We start from the raw sequence: 10,683 nt of genomic DNA on the forward strand, positions 1-10,683 counted from the left end.
TATAACAAATTAGAACTTGATAAAAAAATTTATAAAACTTCCAAATCTTTTAGGGAAAAGAAAATAGTCTTAGTTGATTAAAATGTAGACATACAATTTCTGCTACTAGTATCTTCCATATATCACTCAAACTTGAATGCAGATCCCTTTTGCTAATTATAAATACTACACAACAAGTTGTTGAAGTTTCAAATTCTCAAAATTACAAACAGACACTAACAAATGCCAAAATCTGGTAAATAAATATTAAATTCTAAGGTTGCATACAAGAATGCAATGATTCTAAGAATACAATTTTCTTGGCCAAATTTTAGGCCCTATAATCAAACCTTGATCTTATTGCTGATTATTGAATTACATCAATTTACAATGATGAGTTCAATGAGCAGCAGCAATAGCAGAAAATAGATGTTGTAATAAATCAACAAGTAGGAGGATGCTACAAATGAATTTGTCTTATCGAAATATCAAGTTGTGGCAAGTATTGTCACAAGGGTATGCACAATCAATGTATTTTATTCCAGATCGGTCGAAGTACCAGTCGCCAACAGCGATTGCCACCGGCTGCAAATCAAGTAGCACCAAGAAAAGCGCGGAATTATGTAAGTCACCAATCATTTTCGAAATGAAGGCAAGATGAAGATAAAAGGAATTAAACAAACAAGGCAAGTAACAGTGTTCATATGAGGGCAAAGCATGGTTACTACCTGTCCTTAGATAGTAAGCTGCAATTCTATTTGGGCCTTTGGAGACATCCCAAAATAATAGGCCACTTTCTCGATTTGGTAAGTTAAGCTTCATAACTTACCCACATTAGACTTACATAAAGGAAGAACTCTTATCATATGCCGGGAAGTGGTACTTTTTGTACAAGAGTTTGTGACAATTTTTAGTTCAATTTGACAAGTCCATGGTCATATATTTCATCTTGGTGGTTCGGTACCTTATGTCCTTTGGACGAGTTAAAATAGCCACTAGTTATGAGAGGCTCCGATATGCAATCTTACCTCAAACCAGCATAGACTAGTAGAAAGACTGCTTCCAAAGACCCAAAAGACGAGTTCATGCTAACAAAGATGATTGTTTTTGGGTAGCCAGGATGAGGCCCATGACGGCCATGAGTATGGTTCTTCACAAAAACTTGTACAAAAACGGGTGTACTAAAAGGATTTTGGTCACCCCAAATTACAAAAAAAAAAAACAGCTCACCCTTGTACGAAGTTGATTTTTATATGATTCAGAGTGATCAAGTCTGTTGTATGGATAGCATTAAGAATTCAAGGATTTTGTATTTCGAGTGGATCACGGATTGAGTTCTTGGTTACTAAAGTCATGAATACTATAATTCACAAACTGGTCCACAAAGTCTATAATTCTTAAAAGTTTCAAGGAATTGATTATTTCTATATTTCCATGAATACCGACTAGTCGACTACCGATAAGATAAGAGTCAAATTTTAAGTTCTAAAGCATGGCATCTTTTGTATTATTCTGTAGTTCTTCCTAACTAATCCCGTCCTAAATACAGCACATGGAAGCCTTCCCCACACTCAGCCCCCACCTCCATAGCTTGTTATTCCCTCTCTTAAAACATAAACAAGATGATTCGTACTCCAACAAATAATACAACTTCAAATTATTATAACTGTAACTTAAGAGGATAAACTAAGGATCAACCAAGAGATTCTATCCAATATTTACATATTAAGCTCATGTCTGCAATAATACCCATGCTGAAACATTGTGGTGACAATTAATAATTGACTTGCGCGAAAAATGAACTGCAAGATTCAAATACCTTGTTTTGAAGAACAGGGGAATCATCACCGAACCATGTATCTTGCCTCTCAGTTTGGCAGTGAGCAAAACATGAGTTGATGAAGAGCCCATTAGGCCTAGACCTCGAGAAACCCTTTATTGAATTTAGCATTTGAGTTCTAAATCCTGGAAAAGATAATTACGATAAACCTGAGAACATCAAAGATGAAACGGGGAATAAAAACCATTTATAAAGTTAGAGAGAATTTTACTCTGCAAAAATTGGATCTGAGCTCCAGAACAATGAGCGTGGTTTAATTTGCATTGATCCCATAGGTGGTGAGGATCAGCTGATCTTGGAGCCAAACTAGCCTGAACCTGAAGTCCGTGACAAAAGGACACATTATTTAAAGCTCGAGAATACATAAGTGCTCGACAAATGATAGTGCTTTATACTAGTGTAAATTCGTCGAAACGATCAGCAAACCTGCCACGCATCGTAAGCTGCATTGAGAATGAATAAAGGAGTCTTGATGTGGGCGATCAAGTTCTGAGGGAAAAAGCACTGCACAAAGACAGAAACAAGTAAGAGTCTAACAGATGCAATGATGTCTACTGATAATATCTAAATTCATACATATCGTGTACAAAGCTGGGAGAAGGTTTACCGAAGTTGGATCTAGGTGGTTAGTACAGGAAGGAGGCAGATTCTTCCCTACACCCTGTATCACGAAAACAATAAAGCATAAGGGAACTCTTTCATGAGAGATAACAGACAAATCTCAAAATATCCAACAATGTATGAAGATTAACAGGAATATATATAACTGAAAATTCATTATAGAAAATGGCAGTCATTTATTCTTACATATACAGCTCATTTTTTTAATATGGTAAAGAGAAGAACCCTAAACGGCTAAACCCACACCATCTTTATAGGTCAGGCCCTTGAAAGGGGAGTAAAAATAAGGTAATTCGGTACCACCAAGAACCATAGCTGTGAAGATCAAACATGTGACCTCAAGGTCCTTGGAACATACATCTCATGTTACACAGTTACTTAGACTAACTTCCAATTTGAAGTACTTAATGTCAGATAATGATTCTCGAATACTGGTATGGATACTCCATCTTCATTTAGGCCACATTTTTGCCAAGTTAAGGAAGAAAGTTCACTAGTCTAAGCACCTATCCCTGTCAGACACTTGTCATAGACTCGTAATTTTTCCATACCAACTCTCCGATTCCAATTTCTCATAACCCAGTTTAAACAATTTTTTCCAGCCATCTTATCCCGAATTGTCATAACGGTTTCCGGACAGCCGAGGCAATGGTAACTACCACAAATTGTACCGATTTCAATGAAGACTGTCGTCCTTGTTCAGGCTTTTCTACTTAGCTTAAAATCTCACAATGATAAGTTTTTCTGACTGGTAAAAGAACTCTATCCCTAAAACCAATACTTCAGCAAAACTCAAATATGGTTACTTACCAAGTAAGTCACCACACCATGGTAGAAATCCCTTAAAGTATGTCCACCTGAGACGTCCATCCTGAAATGCAAAAAGTCAATAACACGCCTAGAATCTAAACTCTCTTGCAGTCACGCTAAAAGTTAATTCTAGCAGTAACTTCATAATCATCAAGAAACACGAGCAGCAACAATAGTCACTTACGCGTCAAGGAACAATCCTGCATCAGCCAGGCACTTCACTTTCGTGTGTCCTGTGAACAAGCCTTGGAACTCATCACAGTGCAATATGGATGCAAGACCCCAGCAGAACATCCAGAAAGAAGAGCCTGGTCAGCATTACGCATTCCCTTTCCCATGAATTCTTCCATGGCAACTGACCATATGCGTTGACCTCTGAAAAACATTTGGTTGGCCTACACATATTTACAACAAACCATGATTTACAAGCTTGACAAACCATGTACAATAATGGGAAGGTACAAGTCCTTCCACTCCCTTCTCCTCCTGTCCCCCACATCTTAGTGATCCCAAGTATTCAAAGTGATCCCGTTAACTCAACATCTTTATTTATATTAAGGACAGTCATCGAAGTTGAATTAAATTTTCTTGCAATGAAATTAACCAACCTCATCTTGGCCTTCTCCAGCAAAAGAGGCACCATCACAATATCTAAGCTTTACTCTATTCCAATTGAAAAAATCTGTACATTGATCCGATAATGTCTTGTAAGATTGTGAAGTAACTCACTGATGCCAAAGATTACAAATCTAAACATCAAAGAGTAATGGAGGTTAGCATGACTGTTGAAATGATACAAACCTGGATTTTCCTCAGGCTTATTGCTTAATATTCCAGTGAATGCTAACATTTTTTCCATATATTTGGACGAGCCACGTCGAGTCGTTTTCCTATAGACACATGTTCTAATGTTATTGCACCAACCTCCTCCCTGCATAAGATGGAAAGAGATGAAACCATTAAGAGAATAGCTTAAAGACTGAAGTACACGTCAGGACTGAGAGCTTCCCAATTCAGAGGACACACCAAATATAGTCAATATGCAGAATAAACAATCAACTATATTCAGGAGTTGTAGACCAATTTCAAAATAAAAATTGAGAGGAAAGCATCATAAAAACGTTAATTCAATTAATTTTTCAATAACAAGCAATATTCACTTCTTTCTGACACCTATATGGACTATAGTTAAAGAACAGTATGCGGGAGAGCAATACCATAAATCATGGTCCAGAACTACCTATAACTGTCACTACTAATCTCATAATCTACTAGCGAGAGACTAATAGCTTATGCATGCTACTCTTCCGCACAATGTACTCGAATACACATAGAACCACACCAACTAGTTATAGAGCTAAATAGACCATGAACATCTAAGCTAGATGCAACTTATCCATCTAATTACTACACACCTCTAATTGAATAAGCCAGCTGTTGGCCCCTGACCCAAATCCACGATCCCAATGATAAGCAGGCAATGTTCCGTCTAAGCAAACTGCAAAATCAAATATATCAAAATGAAAATTAGAGCGTGATGTGAACAAAAATCAGATAAATCTGCCATCCCCTGATGAATGGCGACTGAGATAGGAAACTCATGGTAAAAGGAGACTTGAGTCCAATGAGCTCATCATAATAAAGTCATACAAAGAAGAAGGACAATGATGCAATAACAAAATTTAATTATGGATAATTTGCCACTTTTCCGACATTAGGTAGCCAATATCAAGCATAAATGGTTGGCAAGGAGCTTTCTTTAGTGGACTTTATAGGTGATTAAGTTAGAAAATAACAATGTAAATTACATCAAAACAGGATTGGTCATATCATTGAACCATTACCACCCCATTAGTCAACACCAACAAGTTGATATTGCTCTTAGCTCAACTAAAACCCAGTTAACATCCATCAATTTATGTGACTTCATTGAGACCCATAAGCGACCCAAAAGTCACTATACTAAATACACCTCATATAAGATCATACATTTTACCATTACTCCAAAAACAGGCAGGTCCTACTCCCCAACTCTGATCCACACATATTTAATTATTGTAAAGAATCCGAATTTATAGTCAATATCATCAAATTAAGTGAAGTCCTGCAGTGTGGGTAACTGGGTGTTTGCCATAACTCCATATACAGGAGCTAGAAATTAGATATAGTATCAGATTTGAATTATGTGGATAAAATGGAACATGAAGGTCATATGATAAGCTTTATGTGTTTATTTTGCGGCTCATTAAATGTATAGTAGTATGTTTCATAAATGGAGCAGTCAGAAAAACACCATTTTTTATTGATGAAACAACAATCAATCTACTTGCACATAAGATGGTGGCAATATACACAATTTCAGCCATTGTTTCAAGTTTTTCTGTACTCTAGACAGAAGATATTGTTTGCTCTTATTTCACTAATTTATAGTACATCAAGCAAAGATCTAAAATTTACAACCAATTAGTAAATTAAAAGACAAGATCTTTACAAAACATAATGTAACAGAAGATTAAACAAACAACAACCCATAGTGCAGAAAATCATTAAAAAGTAAAATAAGATTTAAGAAAACATACCAGCGCCTTTTGCATCAGCTCCATGAATAAGAGTAAGAGGAACCATTAATGGTTGAGGAGCATCAGTAACTTCATAAGATTCTAAAAATGAAATGTGACTAACATTTGTATAATCAAAACCTTCAACAAAAACCAATAATGTCCCAAAAAATCCCAAACCCAGAAAAACCCACTTCCCAAAATCCATCATTTCCAAACTTTTTGTTGATTATAGTACAAAAAACAGCTCAAATTTATACACCCAGAAAAAAATTTCAAAAAATTTGGCACACCCAGAAGTAGAAATGTATCAGGATAATTATACACTGATTTATTTCTAATTTCTGACACAAAAAAATAATAATTGGATATAGTGTGAATGTTTTTTGAGTAGAATTTAGAGTGAAGTAAGGAATGATATTACATAAAATAAAAAAGAAGAATCTATAAGATCCGTGTTTTAAGGGTAGATTGTAGGTTTAACAAAGAGACAGAGTCATGAGGATCTTGGTAATGTTGGTAAAGATTTGCGCATGCTAATACTATTTATAAGAGGAAATTAAAAAGGGTAAAATATACTTAAATAAAATAAAATAAAAGAAGTATTATTTTTTGCAAGTGATTAAGTGGAGCTTAAACTATACGCTCACGCATAGAATGTAGACGTCAAGTGGAACTACAACTACTACTGGTGGAGAGGAGAGGAGAGGAGAGGAGAGGAGAGGAGAGGAGAGTATCACTAACATGTGAATGACTGTCATTATCATTGCCGTTTGTGTTGAGTTATGGAATTTGATCGACGACACTTTTCCGTCTACGCAAAACTTAAAGAACTAGTCTTAGCCTAGAATTAGTCTTCACTAATACGGAGTATTAGGACCAAAGTCGATTTTATATAGTCATGGTGACGGATCTAGAAATTATAGGCAACACGGTCACTAATTATAAGTATGCGAAATAAGTGCCCAAAACAGTATTGAGTGAGTCTCTTCCATTACTAATTAACACTTTTATCTATATTTATATATTAAAAATTAGATTTTTTTTTTCTCATATTATTTTGCCTCAAGTGGGATCAAGTGACCCCGCTTCTATCAACATGCATCTGCCACTGTATAGTCACCTCTTATAATCTAAAATTACATTAATTTATCATTACTTAATATAGTGATAACTTTTTTTCATATAGTCGCATTTTTTTTATACTAATTTATCATGATGAAAATCACACTTTACAATATAATATTTTTTGTTCTCACCCAGTTGAGAAAGTATTTCGGCATAAACAGATAAACTTGTCCAATATCATAGCACTTATGTAATTTCACTAGCAACTTGATACAATTTAGTATAATACAACATTCACGTAATATGATAAGATGTAGCCAATATATGATATAATAGTCAATTTATATGATAAAATGGTGTCAAGATATGATATACTAGTCATCTAAAATATCAATTAGATTTCAAGTAACAAACCTCATAAAAAAATATAAAAAAAAATAATTTATAATTTATACTTTATACTTTTTTTATATTAATTTTTGTCACAAAAATTACAACAATGCCATAATATTGTACAATTTGTCCAATATCGAATGTGGTAATATCATTGCTCTCACATAGTCATTCTTATAATCAATAACTATTTCTCTTCTATATCTATGTTTTTTATAGAGGTGATCATGGGCCGGGCAGCGACCAAAAAAATTTGCCCATTGGCCGGGCCGGACCTAAATTTCGGGCCGGATTTTTGTGTCCAAAGCCCGCTATTTCGGGCCTATATTAGCGGGCTTTTGCGGGCCAACACGGGCCAGGCCAAAAAATAGACTAAAAAGTCGTTTTGGGCTTGTCAAAAGCAAAAAAAAATATGGGCGGACCGGGCCGGAAAATCTGCCCAAAACCCGGCCCAAAAACGGGCCGGTCCGGGCCAAAATGATCATCTCTAGTTTTTTAACATAGTGACATGTTTTTTCATAAATCGCGTGGTTCTGCAGTGTCCTCCAACTTGCTGTCCGCTCCCCTTCACCCTCTTCTTTGCTGGACGGGAAGATGCGAATTGTGAAAGCCTTTCCGAACCGCGAATTTTCAAACCTCGCCGGAGAGACTGAAAACTCGAGTTCAAGAATCGCGGGATCTCCTAATCCACGAGCATAAAGACAATTGCTTTCGCATTAATCACGTGTATTAGCATTAGGACGACACAAAATTTAGGCATCTTAGTGTATTTGTTTTCCTAGATAAAAAAAATATATATATAAGATAATATAAATTCAGACAAGAAAAATTAAGATAAGATCAGATAAGTTCAAATAAAATTAGATAATTTCAGATAAAATAAAATAAGTTAAATAGAACAGACTAAATAACATGTTAGGCAATGCAATAAACTAGAATATAAACCTAACCAATAAAAATATAATTGATAATATCTTGTAATTTTATGCTTCTTGAACTTGAAAAATTGGCCATTTTATAAATTTAACAATAATTCATTGTCTGACACACGTATAGGGGTGTGCACCAGTCCAGGACCGGTGGACTAGAATTCGAGTTTTTTTTGGACCGGGATCGGACCAGAAAATTCCGTTCCGGTCCTGTTTTGGACCTGTTGGACTGAAATTTATTTTTTTAAAAAAACTTTTTAATTTTATTCAAACATATTTATAATTAGATATAATAAAATTTAATCATTTTAATAATAATAATAATCTTAAAGTATTAAATAGTAGGTTTTTAACTTTCTACCTTTTTAAACTTTTCTTAACATATACACTTTTTTTACTAAAATAATATAAATTACGGTCCAATCGGTACGGACCGGATCGAAAACCCGAAATCTGGTTTTTCTGTGGACCGAGGATCGGACTGGAATATCTGGTTCAGTCCGATCCGGTCCAGTTTCCGGTCCGACCCTGGTCTTTGCACAACCTTACACGTAGAAATGAATTATTGATCACCACTCACGAGCATAGGTATGTTTTTTTTCTTTTAATATAACTTGCAAAGATAATGTTAAAGTTTACCATTATAATACTTTATGTTTAAGGTTAATCGGAAAAATAGAAAACTACCCAAAATCTCAATGATTCATTGATTAAATTATGATACGTAAATGCAAATTGACGTTACTATGTATATTAGGTTTATGGGTGAAAATAATGATATGTAAATGCAAATTGATACGTAATATATTAGTAATTTGTTTGAAATAAAAATACATCTATCGTTCATATTGAGATGAAGTCACTTTCTAACTACTACTTCTGTTTCCTTTTATTGTTCCTATGAAGTCTTTTTGTGAGAAAAAAAATAGTCAAATTAGGAAGAATTTTATAAAGAAAGGAGAGAGTATTACTCAAAAGTAGATTTGTTTTATAAACCTAAACTTATTAAAATGATATTATTTTGATGAAAAATAAGAATGTAGGTATCTAGAATATAGTATCTTATATGCTTAGTCTTAAATATAATGCAAATTGATAAACATTTGCATAAAATGAGGTAAACAAGCATATCAAATTTTATAATTATATTATTTAACAATATATTAATAATTCTATCAAGTTTTAATAAGATAAGATAAAATAAGATAAGATAAAATAAGAAAAATTCAAATAAGTCAAAATAATTTAAATCAAACGGACCTTTAATTTGAACCAAGTCTATATAAGATTTTTATAAATTTTATTTTTTAAGAAAGTGTCACAAACACATTTCTCTATAGGGGGATAGGAAATTATTTGCATTGTATGTTTTCTTAATTAGTTCAATTATAGCCATTGCACTAAGTTTGTTAAAGTTATACAAATAGAATTTACATTTTCTCTTACCATAAAAAAAATTACTTTTTCTTGTATTATCATGTAAAGAAAGAAAAATTTTGTCGAAAAATACCTTATTTAAAAAGAATAGCTGCGAAAAATTATTTTTTGTTGTTTAAGGAAGACTAACCTATCATATAATATAGAAACTTCTAGCACATTATTCAATGGATTACAAAAATATTAATATTCAAATGGTCTCTTGAGCTTATTCCAAGAATTGGAACCTTATTTTTATTAGAATCTCACCATATATATCATTTTTTTTTGGTATATAAAGAAAGTTAGGACACCGTTCTCTCAAGAAAGACTCCTAATGAATAAAGAAAGAACAAAATTATTTAACAATAATGGTTCCTTTGAAACATCCACGTCAATCAAAGTGGTAGAATTATTTTGACCTTTTTTAATTGATAGAAAAACTACTACCCGATTAGCTTCTCGAAAAATATGCTTAATGGTGTAGAATCTAAACTGACGAAGCGGATTTCAAATGTTATTAATTAGGATTTGGATAGTCCAATGACAAGTGTAATGCCCTTGCAGCACTCTTATAACTACTTGATTATCTCCTTCGATATATAGATCTTGAATATGCTAATGAATGACAAGTATCAATCCATGTTTTAATCGCCATGCTTCAGCAATGAGAGTTGAGGTTTGGCCAAATCAATAAGATTGTGCGGCCACAATAAGACCCGTGGAGTTGCGAATGGCAACACTGACAGCGGCTGATGAGCCAATAATTGAACCATCAAAGTTTACCTTGAATCAACCGGAGGGAGGAGGCTACCAGCTAACTGCAATGAAAGGAGGGGACCTGCAACAAGGAAGTGAAGAGAAAGTAAGGGGAAGATCCATTATAGTTCGAGTAGTACATTCCAAATGCAAATGAGGCTCTATAATAAATACGATTTAAATCAAGCATGGCTTCCTCAAAGATAATTGAATTGTGTTCTAATTCCTTCCAGATACTCCACAAATTGTAACAGAACAATTATAAGGCATGAAGGTAGGGACGGAAACATGTTAGACATTGTACAAGATC

The 10,683-nt window shown here is 34.0% G+C and overlaps 1 pseudogene; it reads right to left on the reverse strand.

Annotated features, from left to right (window-relative positions):
* Positions 1–223: 223 nt before the first annotated feature.
* LOC125497039 (pectin acetylesterase 12-like) lies at positions 224–6,510 on the reverse strand (annotated as a pseudogene).
* Between the last annotated feature and the right edge of the window lie 4,173 nt (positions 6,511–10,683).

The sequence above is a fragment of the Beta vulgaris genome, chromosome 8 (assembly GCF_026745355.1).
Source record: "Beta vulgaris subsp. vulgaris cultivar EL10 chromosome 8, EL10.2, whole genome shotgun sequence".
Taxonomy (NCBI): Eukaryota; Viridiplantae; Streptophyta; class Magnoliopsida; order Caryophyllales; family Amaranthaceae; genus Beta; species Beta vulgaris.